Raw genomic sequence first — 11,334 nt, forward strand, 5'->3', positions numbered from 1 at the left:
GAGCCTACTTCAGATTCTGTGTCTCCCTCTCTCTCTGCTCCTCCCCTGCTCATGTTCTCTCTCTCTCTCTCTCTCTCAAAAATAAAACAAAAATTAAAAAGAAATAAATGCAGATTGGGATTCAGGAAGTTTGGGGTGGGACCTGAGAATTTAATTTAAAAAAATTTTTTTAATGTTTTATTTATTTCTGAGAGAGAGAGAGGCAGCGTGAGCAGGGGAGGGTCAGAGAGAGACACACACACACACACAGAATCCAAAGCAGGCTCCAGGCTCTGAGCTAGCTGTCAGCACAGAGCCCGACACAGGGCTCGAAACCACAAACCGTGAGATCACGACCTGAGCCGAAGTCGGACGCTTAACCGACTGAGCCACCCAGGTGCCCCTGACAATTTAATTTTAACGTATGCCAAAATTCCTTCAGTCTAGTATGACCTGTCTTCTGGTGCCACTGAGGGCTTTAAAAGAATGCCTTCCGGGGCACCTGGGTGGCTCAGTCGGTTAAGCGTCCGACTTCGGCTCAGGTCATGATCTCATGNAAAAGAATGCCTTCCTTGGGGCTCCTGGCTGGGTCAGTTCATGGAGCATATGACTCCTGATTTCAGGGTAGTGAGTTCAAGCCCCACGTTGGGTATAGAGATTACTTAAAAATAAACTCTTAAAACCAAATGGATGTCCTTCTTTGCTCTAGTTCCGATCATGGTAATTTATCATTTAATATTCGGATGGGCAATCTTCTGTTTCAGTCCCTGGTGGAGGAGTGGAGCAGCAGGCGTAGCTTCTTGAAGCAGCAAGGGGAGATCTCTGAGAGGTGGGAACTTCTTCACCTCGGGGCTGAAGGATGACTGGCTGTCATTCTTTCCTGCTATTCTCTGTTGTCATTGTCATTGCCTGGGAGCTGTGGACCAACCACACACCCACCCTTCACTTTACCTGAAGCCAGAAAACCTCAACACCTGACGTCTTTGCTTCTGTGTTTGTGAAGGGACTTAGCTTGAACCTTCAAAGACAGTCCCCTCATAATTTTAAATGAAGAATTGAATAGAATAGAATGGAGGAATTAGTCATAAGCATATTACTAACATCACTTTACCTTTTAAAAACACTTGACAGTTTACAAATCATTTAGAGATCCGCCATCTTTGGATTCTTATGGTGCTGGCAGCTGGGGCTGGCATTAACCTCATTTTCTAGATAAAATGAGCCTCAGAGAGGGCAAATGACATATCCAGGATCAACCAGCTACTGGGTGGTAGAACTCGGGTTTACCTTCTAAATGCCCTTCTTAGCTCCGAGGCGCCTGGGTGGCTCAGTTGACTTGGGCTCAGGTCATGATCTCACAGTTCATGAGCGTGAGCCACGCATCGGGCCCTGTGCTGTCAGCATCGAGCCTGCTTGGGATTCTGTCTCCCTCTCACCCCCACCCCATCTTGCTCCCTCTCTGAAAAATAAAATAAACATTTAAAAAAATATTTAAAAAAACAAATGACCTCTTAGCCTGAATGCACGTCTTCTTGATTTTCTGTGTAAAAAGAACAACGGTGCACCTGGGTGTGTCAGTCGATTAAACATCTGACTTCGGCTCCAGTCATGATCTCACAGTTCGTGGGGTCGAGGCCCGCGTCGGGCTCTGTGCTTACGGCTCAGAGCCTCGAAGCTGCTTCAGATTCTGTGTCTCCCTCTCCCTGCCCCTCCCTTGCTTGTGCTAGCTCTCTCTCTCTCAAAAAATTAATTAATTAAAAATTAAAAATCAAGGGGCACCTGGGTGGCTTAGTCGGTTGAGCGTCCGACTTTCGCTTAGGTCATGATCTCGCGGTTCGTGGGTTCGAGCCCCGCATCGGGCTCTGTGCTGACTGCCAGCTCAGAGCCTGGAGCCTGTTTCAGTCTGTGACTCCCTCTCTCTCTGACCCTCCTCTGCTCATGCTCTCTCTCTCTCTCTCCTAGAAATAAATAAAAAATATTTAAAAAAAAATTCAAAATCAAGAAAAACTATTAAAAAATAAAAATAAAATTAAAAGAATTGCAGCAATTGCTGTCTCTCCCCAGGTTTCTATGATTTGACCCTGTCCATTCTCACCGCCACTCTCCCTTCCCAGGCTTCCATCATCACACACTGGAATTATCACCAGAGCAGTCCGTCTAGATTGTTAAGACTAGAACAAATTCTCACAGAGCCCTACTATGTGCCAGGCCCTGTGTGCCAAGCTCTGAGGGTAGAGATGACTTTGTCCTGACCTTCTAGGAGACACAGAGACCTGAAACAGGTCACTGCAATGGCATGAGGAAAGAGCCATGACGGAAGGTGTACACATACCTGCGGCGAGGCTAGGTGACGGAAGGCGGCTCCTTCCTGCTGGTCTTCTGGATGCCAGGTTTTCTTCATCACAGGCACCGAGTGTTGTATGTTCCCTGGTCAGGATCTGCTAGTGACCTCACAGTGCCAAGACTCCAACTTGTGCCAAGTCCTCCATTATCTGGCCCCTGAATCTTCACATTCCTCACGACAGCTCTCTATGCCGGTCACCACTTTATTCCTGATTGGTCCAGACACATATTCTTACGATTCTGGTCAAAGAATCATAGTGATAACTTTAATACTACTTATCGGTTGTCTATGTCTCTCTGCTAAGTGCTTTTTAATGTTCTTTCATGTAATACTCCCATCTCAGTGGGGGTAGGTATCATCTTCCTCATGGAGAACCTTGGTTCAGAGAGATTAAGTAACTTGCCCAAGTCACACAGCTAGAACATAGCTGAGTAGAACTAACCCCCCAGGTCAAACCCAAAATCATACACACTTGCCATTCTACTCTGCTGAAATGAGGGGCAGAGAATGCTGTATATTAGGAATTAGTAATGTTTAAAAATTTTTAGTGTTTATTTATCTATTTTTTTTACATTTTTATTTATTTTTGAGAGACAGAGAGAGAGCATGAGCAGAGAAGGGGAAGAGAGAGAGAGGGAGACACAGAATCTGAGGCAGGCTCCAGGCTCTGAGCTGTCAGCACGGAGCCCGATGCGGGGCTCTAACTCACGAACTGTGAGATCATGACTTGAGCTGAATCCGGATGCTTAACTGACTGAGCCACCCAGGCACCTCGGGATGAGTAATTTTGTCTCCTTACTCTCGCTGCTCCTCCACCTGAAACACTCACTTTCTCCTTCAGGGATCTCAATGTTGCACTTCCTGAAACACCCCGGAGACTTTCCTCACCTTGAAGTCCCTCCGATGTTGCTTGCTCCCTTTATACTGTATGATCTAGGATTACTTAAGCTTCCAAGGCCTTGGAATTGTTCTCTAGTGATTTTGTGGAGGAACCTTTGAACCTGACTACCAGCTCCTCTTCAGACTGGCGAGAGGGCCAACATCCATAATAATAGCTAACAATTAATGTTGCTGAAAATGGAGACCAGTTATTCAGAACACCAGTAGAGGTATCAAGAAAGCCTCGCAAAACAAAACAAAAACAAAAACAAAACAGGTGAGCAGTATAATTAACATGGTCATGTCTCTGGGCTACAGTTTTCTCATCTGTAAAGTGCATGGACTTGAACTAGATGGTCTCTAGTCAGGAAATANNNNCCCCCCCGGGCACCAGGCACTGTTCTAGGTACTGGGGATACAGCAGACAAAAATTCTTGCTGTTATTCCAGGAGAAAGAGACTCAATAGACAAAGCAAATACGAAAATACATGAAGTGTATATATTATGTCAGACAGTGATAAGTGTGAAGGAGAACTATCAAGCAGGGAAGGGGAAAGGAAATGCCCAGAAATGACATTATTTGACTTGCATTTTAAAAGATTCACTTGCTGACGTGGAGAATAGACCATGAGCAGATAAGTGAGTAATCAGGGAGACTGATTAGCAGATAGCTGTGGCAGTCCAGTCCTGGACTCGTGGTGGGGCTCGGACAAGGAGTAGAGATTAGAAGTGGTCAGAGTCTGGGGGCCCCGAGGTGGCTCAGTTGGTTAAGCATCCAACTTCGACTCGTGGTTCATGAGTTTGAGCTCCATGCTGGGAGCCTGCTTTGGATTTTGTGTCACCCTCTCTCTCTGCCCCTCCTCCCCCACTCTCTGTCTCTCTCAACAATAAATAAACATTAAAATAAATAAATAACTAAAAAAGAAGTGGTCAGACTTTGGATGTATTTTGAAGGTAAAGCCAACACAATGTACTGATGGATTGTATGTAGAACTGACTCCAAGATGTCTCCAAGATCTTTGCCCTGGAAGGAAGGAATATCTGTGAGTTGACATATTGAGGATGGGGAAGACTAGAAATGGAGCAGGTTTTGAGGAGACAATCAAGGGGAAGCATGGAGTAAGCAGTGGATACATGAGTCTGGAGTTTAAGGGGGAGGTCCGGGCTAGAGATATAAACGTGAGAGCTGTCCAGGTATAGATGACGCATCAGATACTTAAAATTCTCTGGGCCCTGGCTTCTTCCCCCAGCCTGACGTCATGCAGCTGGTATTGGCCAGATTTGCAATGAGTACAAACTGACAGTGCCTCACCCCTGCCTCTCTGTTTACCTCTTGCTCCCTGTACAAAGTGAGCTTGAGGACAACCATGGAAACTCACTCCGCATCACCATATGTATAACCCAGAGAGTTGGGATGATAGGGGAGTTGATGCTCTTGTTGGAGAGAAGCCGATGGATACATGTAGATCCCTTTTATCCCTTCACAGACAGTTCTGAATCTCCTTAGAAGGTTCTGTGGAGAATAGCATCAGTATTCCATAGTGGTGGTCACTCAGTAGTGCTCAGTAATGCATTCTTGAATTGGTTTATCCTTTCTTCTCTGTTTTCGTCACCCTGTCCCTCATTTCTGCTCTCTGGAATTTCATTCCCGTATAAACGACCTGCATGCAAACCTTTTATTAAGGTTCTGCTCTTAGAGGTGCCTAAGCTCAGCCACGTGGCATTAACATGAGACTGAATGAGATCACCAAATGGATTGGTGGAGATTGGGTGCAGATACGAGGATTGAGCCCCACGACCCTCCAACATGTAGCGGTGAAAGAGATGGAGCGAACCTACCCTAAAGAACAACCCAGAAAATGCAGTGTCTTGGAAGCCAAGAGTAACAAGTATTAAAGGGAGAAGGAATGGTCGGCTGATCCCTGCTGAGCAGTCAAGTAAAGATGGCGACTAAAGATGACTTTTAGGATTAACCACAAGGGGGGTTGGGGAGGCTTGCTGACCTCAACAAAGGGCAGTTTGGGTAGAGTTGTGCAGTGATTGAAGTGAGTTTGAGAGAGGTGCCTGGGTGGCTCAGTCGGTTAGCAGCTGACTCAGTTTTGGCTCAGGTCATGATCTAACGGTTTGGGAGTTGGAGCCTGCTTGGGATTCTTTCTCTCTCTGCCCGTCCTGGCTCATGCTCTCTCTCTCAAAGTAAACAAATAAACTTAAAAACAACAACAACAACAAAAGAAATGAGTTTGAGAGAGATAAGCTAGAGGGGAAATAGGGTCAGGAGAGACTCTCTCTCTCTCTCTTTTATGTTTATGTATTTATTTTGAGAGCGAGTGTGCACGTATGGGAGAGCAGGGGAGGGACAGAAAGGAGAGAGAGAATTCCAAGCAGGCTCTGCACTGTTGGTGCAAGCCCGAGTTAGGGCTCAAACCCATGACGCATGGAGGGTTTCACCTGAGCTGAAATCAAGAGCTGGACACTCAACCAACTGAGCCACCCAGGCATCCCAGGAGAGACTCTTTTCAAGATGGGGGAAATTATACCATATTTAAATATATTTATATGCCATTGTGAATGACTTAGCGAACAGGGAAATAGAGATGGTACAGAAGAGAGCATTGCTGGAGGGAGAGGATGGGATCTAGAGGCCAGTGAAGGTGTCTGCCTTAGATAGGAGCCAGACAGTTTATCCCCAAAATGCAGGAGGAAGAGCAGAGTGTGCGGGTAAATTCTCACATCCCACGGCTCACTGAGTGCTTGAGTTGCAAGATGTCAATCACACTTGGGGCCTGTGCCATCCACCACACTCCTTGATTTTTTTAAAATGTTTATTTATTTTTGAGAGAGAGAGAGAGACAGAGCATAGGCAAGGGAGGGGCAGAGAGGGAGGGAAACACAGAATCCGAAACAGGCTCCAGGCTCTGAGCTGTCAGCACAGAGCCCCATGGGGGGCTCGAGTTCACCAACTGTGAGATCATGACCTGAGCTGAAGTCGGACACTCAACCAACTGAGCCACCAGAGCCCCAGCACATTCCTTCATTTAAAGTGAGACCAGAGCAAAGTGGAGGCAACCTGCCCAAGGACACACCATTGATTAGAAGCAGATTTGCAGTTAGAATGTAGGCTCCTCCTGCCCTGCCCAGCACCTGAAGGCTCTCCCTTGGGGAGAATCTTGACCTTAGTCAGTTATCCGCCCCCCCCCCCCCCATTCCTGTGCTCCAAGTCACAGCAGCTGGCCTAGCGGACTCCAGGAAGGACAGCAGAACAGGGACATGGAGACACAGGCAAGCCTCAGAATTGGACCACCAAGTCACCAGGCGAGTTAACTTGATGGTTTGCTGATGAGTTCATGGCATCTCCCTAGGAGTATTTAGGAATCAATTTAATCACCATAAAGAAAGCTGTAAACGGGCAAATTGGGTTGAGCAAAATCCGCCAAAATGCAGAAGGAGGATATTATAAATCCAAGTGCAGACCGAAGGGCACAAATCCTTCTGGAACCTAGATTCCTGGTCTCAAATACTCTGTCAGGCCTGGTTTCTTGATTTGTGGTTTGGAAACACGGTCTCTCTAAGCTTAGAGCTGAAATGGGTGGGCAGTGAGGGGGGGGTGCGTCACAGAGAGGCACAAACCCTGTGGAAGAGCCGCACACACAGCTTCGCCTTGACCTCCAGGAAGCCTGCAAAGCCTCTGCATTCTCTCTCAAACATTCTCTGTGCTTTTGTGTGATGTCCTGCGCCAAGTGCGTCAGGTATGCAGGGTGGGGGAGGGAGGTATAGATCCAAAACAGAGAAACTGGAAGAGGTCCTGTCCTCACATTTTTACAGTCCTTTTTTTTTTTTTTTTAATATTTATTTTTGAGAGAGAGCGAGTGAGCGGGGGAGGGCCAGAGAGAAAGAGAGACAGAATCCAAAGTGGGGTCTGTGCTGACTGCAGAGAGACTGACGCGGGGCTCAAACCCACGAACCACGAGATCATGACCTGGGCGGAAGTCAGACGCTTAACCCGCTGAGCCACCAGGCGCCCCCAAAGTTTTCCAGTCTTCTAAGAAGAAGCTATTCGCTCATTTGACTAATTTCATGCCTGCTTCTGGGTCTCTTGCATCTCCGTTATTTCAGGCCTGGATGGAAGGGAGCATACAGTTTATGGGGTGACTGTCTTTAGTCACTGCACAGGCAGCTCCCTAACTGTGGATTCAAAAATATAAGTTATAAACCGCTCTTGGGTACAAATTTCTCCCCTGTGAGCTTGTTGAGGGAGATCCACTTATCTCTAGGGCCGATCGCCGGTTAAATCCTGCCCGAGTAGCTGAAAGCCTGTTTGTTTTAGGACAAACAGGAAAAGGGGGCCCTCCCTGAAATTCGGGCCTCGGGTGGAGCCTGAAGCCAGGGCTCTCGCGCGTTTGTTTGGGGAATACTTAGGCTGGGACGCCCCTCTTTCCCCTTTTCCACCAAAACAGGACTCGAAGAGGTGGCCAGGCCCCGGATCTGACCACCAGTCGGGGGCTGAGGGTGGGCCGGGGACACGCGAGCTGGAATGTGGCCTCCCTGTGATAACCCAGGAATGCGTCTCTGACAAAATCGTCCGGAGGTCCTCATTTCTGTCGCCCTTCGCAGCTGCTTCAAAACACTTGCAGTATCAGTGATTTCATGGAATCCTCGCCTCCTTCTCGTGAGGTAGGTGGGGCGGGGAGTATTATCACCATCGCACAGCTGGAGACCCGTGTGACTCGGCCTGGGTCACGGGACTCCGAAGCTGCTGAGCTGGAACTCGAGGCTGGGTCCCCTGACGGTGAGTCGGCCGCCCAGGTGACCGGGAGCCTCAGCAGCCACCGGGCCCTCAGATGAGGGTGTGGCCTTCTTGCCTGCGACTCTCAGGACCACCTGGCTTTGGGTCCTGGCTCTGCCCAGGACCAGCTGCCTGGCCTTGGACAGGTTGGTTAAGGGTCTCTGTGCCTCCTTCCTCGACTGTACGATGAGCAAAATAATAGTACCTGAATCCCCGCGAGGTGTTTTGAGGAGTAAATGAGGGATCATAGAGAAGGCACACGTGTCAGTCACGGTGCAAGACGTCCATACATGTCCCCTCCCGGTCTCGGAAAGTCTTTTCCTCAAGGCACAGCCCACAGGACTTGTTTCAGAATCCTGCAAGGGGCACCTGGGTGGCTCAGTCCCTCATGCATCCCACTCTTGGTTTCTGCTCATGGCAGGGTCTCGCGGTTCGCGAGTTCGAGCCCCGCGGTCGGGTCGGGGCTCTGTGCTGACATAGCGGAGCCTGCTTGGGATTCTCTACCCCCTGCCCCCACTCTCTATCCCTTTCTCTCGCAAAATAAATAAATAACATTAAAAAACAAAAAAGAATCCTGCAGAAGGCTTTCTGCTTTCCTACCTCCCCTCGCCCACCCTTCCTTCTCTGTGACAATGCTGCTCTATGTTATTGGTGTTTGTACTTTTCATAGTGCTTTCCTAGCCACACCTCTTGAGATCTTCGCGACAACCCCGTGAGGTCATCGAACTCGAAAGTCTTCTTCCCTCCCTTCTTATAAATGAGGGGAAACCAAGGCAAAAGAGGCCGGCGACTGCCCTAAGGCCACGCCTCTAATGGCCACAGAGCTGGGACTCCGGCCCTCTTGGAATTTCAGCTGTTGGTTACTGGAAATCGTTACTTGTCTGGGTTTCCTTTTTTGCCTTTGTAAGTGGCAGCTAAGGGACCTAAGTGAATCTCTGCGAGTTCAGGATTACCTCTCAGACTGAAAACAACCAAGAACAAAAGCAAAGTGGTTTGCAGCTACCAGACCCCCTCCAGCCCACATAACCTCCCTGAACCTNCCAGGCAGGGGTGAATTCCAGCTGACTCCCTACAAGTGGGTGACAGTTGAAAAGGTCAGAAGGGCGCCGCTCCCTCCTGATATTCCAGCGTCAATTCTGCTGCTTGATATCTGAGAGCACCTCGAACAAGTCAAGGTGCACCTCGACTTCCTCATCTATAACATGATGACTGGATTAGATAATGTCCCCACTGCCTTCCTGATAACCCAAAAGGGACTTGCTTAAGGACAACAGTGAAATTTAACAGGCAATTAAAAAGCAAAAGCTTTTAAGGTTATTTATTTATTTTAAGAGAGAAGGAGAGAGAGAGAGAGAGAGCACGCGCATGGGGGAGGGCAGAGAGGAGAGAGAATCTCAAGCAGGCTCTGCAATGCCAGCACTGACATGAGGCTTGAACCCACCAACCACGAGATCATGACCTGAGCTGAAAGCCTGCACTCAACTGACTAAGACACTCAGGCACCCCCACCCCAAACCTTTTTTATCATGAAAAATTTCAAACCAAATTTAATGTCAACAAAACTCCCACTTATGCTTTACCTATCGTTTATGTTCTTTCTTGTACCTCCAGCCCCAACCACTTGGTTATTTTGTAGAGTTGCGTGGTTAGTTTGTATAGTTCTTGTTTTAAGTGAAATTTACAAATGTTGAAACACAGAAATCTCTCTTTAAAATTTTTTTTTAATGTTGATTTATTTTTGAGAGAGAGAGAGACAGACTGAGAGAGGGGGAGGAGCAGAGAGAGAGGGACACCCAGAACTCAAAACAGGCTCCAGGCTCTGTGATGAGAGGCTCAAACCCACAAACTGTGAAATCATGACCTGAGCTGAAGTTGGACGCTTAGCTGACTGAGCCACCCAGGTGCCCCCCACTCCCCTGTCTCTCTCTCTCTCTCTTTTTTTTTTTTTTTTTAAGGCTTATTTATTTATTTTTGAAAGACAGAGAGAATGCAAGTAGGGGAAGGGCAGAGAAAGAGGGAGAAAGAGAATCCCAACCAGGCTCCACACTGTCAGTGCCGAGCCCAGTGTATAGCTCCATCTCACCAACTTTGAGATCATGACCTGAGCTGATAGCAAGAATTAGACGCTTAACCTGCTGAGCCACCCAGATGCCCCAAAACGCAGACATCTTAACTGTGTTATACTGACAAATAGATTTGCCCTTGTAAACTACACCTCTCTCACAATAGAGAATATTTCCACCTTTCTAGAAAGTTCTCTCCTGTCCATCATGGGCAAATGGATAACAGAACTTATTAAACAATTAAACATCAGTGTGAACTTAGCAAACACGGAGGGGTTAGTTAGCACATGCTCTCTTCAGGCTGGCTAGGCCAGAGTCAGATCTGCTGTCTTAAGCTATTTTTCTCCTTCCAGCCTCTGTCCACTCCTGCTACCTGTGGGGCCCTAGAGGTGACGGCCTTCTGCATGTGCTCTGTGTCTAGTTATTGTTACCTGGGCTGCAAATTCGTAGAAGCTTTTGGGGCACCTGGCTGGCTCAGTCAGTAAAGCATGCGACTCTTGATCTCAGGATCATGAGTTCAAGACCCACGTTGGGTATAGAGATTACTACAAATAAATAAACCTAAAAAAAAAAAAAAAGAAGCTCTCGTTTGTTTTTCTTAAATGCCTAATCTCTAGGGTTTTTCTTTTGTTTTCCTCCATTTTTTCTTTTTTTAAAAAATATTTATTTATTTTTGGGAGAGCACAAGCAGGGGAGGGTCAGAGAGAAGGGGACAGAGGATCTGAGGCAGGCTCTGCGCTGACAGGCGGACAGCAGACAAGCTTAGTGTGGGGCTCGAACTCACGAGCCACCTTGAGATCATGACCTGAGCCAAGGTCAGACGCTTAACTACTGAACCATCCCGGTGCCCCTCTTCTGTTTTTCTTTCCTACCACTGTTTTCTCCTAATGCTGCTGTTTCTCTCCATCTTCTCTAAGTTCACCACTGCCCTTTGTTTGGGACTGTTTATATCCTGAACACTAGGCACTGAGCTGTAACCCTAGGGCCCCCCTCCCCCACACCCAGACCAGGCACTTAGTCCACAGTGAGGGAGGGAGGGAGGGACGGAATGAATGCAAAGGACAAGCACTAGAAACACCTGCAGTCCACGAAGGAACCCCAACCTGTCAGCTGTGTCATTTCTGGACCACATCTCTCTCTCTCTCTCTCTCTCTCTGCATTGAGCAAGAAGCTATTTATCTGCCCCTTTGGAAGTCCCAGCATTTCAAGGGAAGGAGGCTGATTTACTGGCAAAATATGACCCAGAGGACCATTCTCCCCCACCCCCACCCCCACCCCTCATCTTT

General features: G+C 47.8%; 1 long non-coding RNA gene across 1 annotated transcript in view; it reads right to left on the bottom strand.

Moving 5' to 3' along the window:
- Positions 1-670: 670 nt before the first annotated feature.
- The window catches only part of LOC144224060 (uncharacterized), an 18,303-nt gene continuing 7,639 nt past the window's right edge, over positions 671-11,334 (bottom strand). Inside the window, exons 2-3 of the long non-coding RNA XR_013332896.1 lie at positions 2,312-2,562; positions 671-895 (exon numbers count right to left, since the gene is read on the bottom strand). This is a non-coding gene — a long non-coding RNA (uncharacterized LOC144224060). The remainder of the gene's footprint in view (positions 896-2,311; positions 2,563-11,334) is intronic.

This window comes from Crocuta crocuta, unplaced genomic scaffold (assembly GCF_008692635.1).
Source record: "Crocuta crocuta isolate KB4526 unplaced genomic scaffold, BGI_CrCroc_1.0 scaffold132, whole genome shotgun sequence".
Taxonomy (NCBI): domain Eukaryota; kingdom Metazoa; phylum Chordata; class Mammalia; order Carnivora; family Hyaenidae; genus Crocuta; species Crocuta crocuta.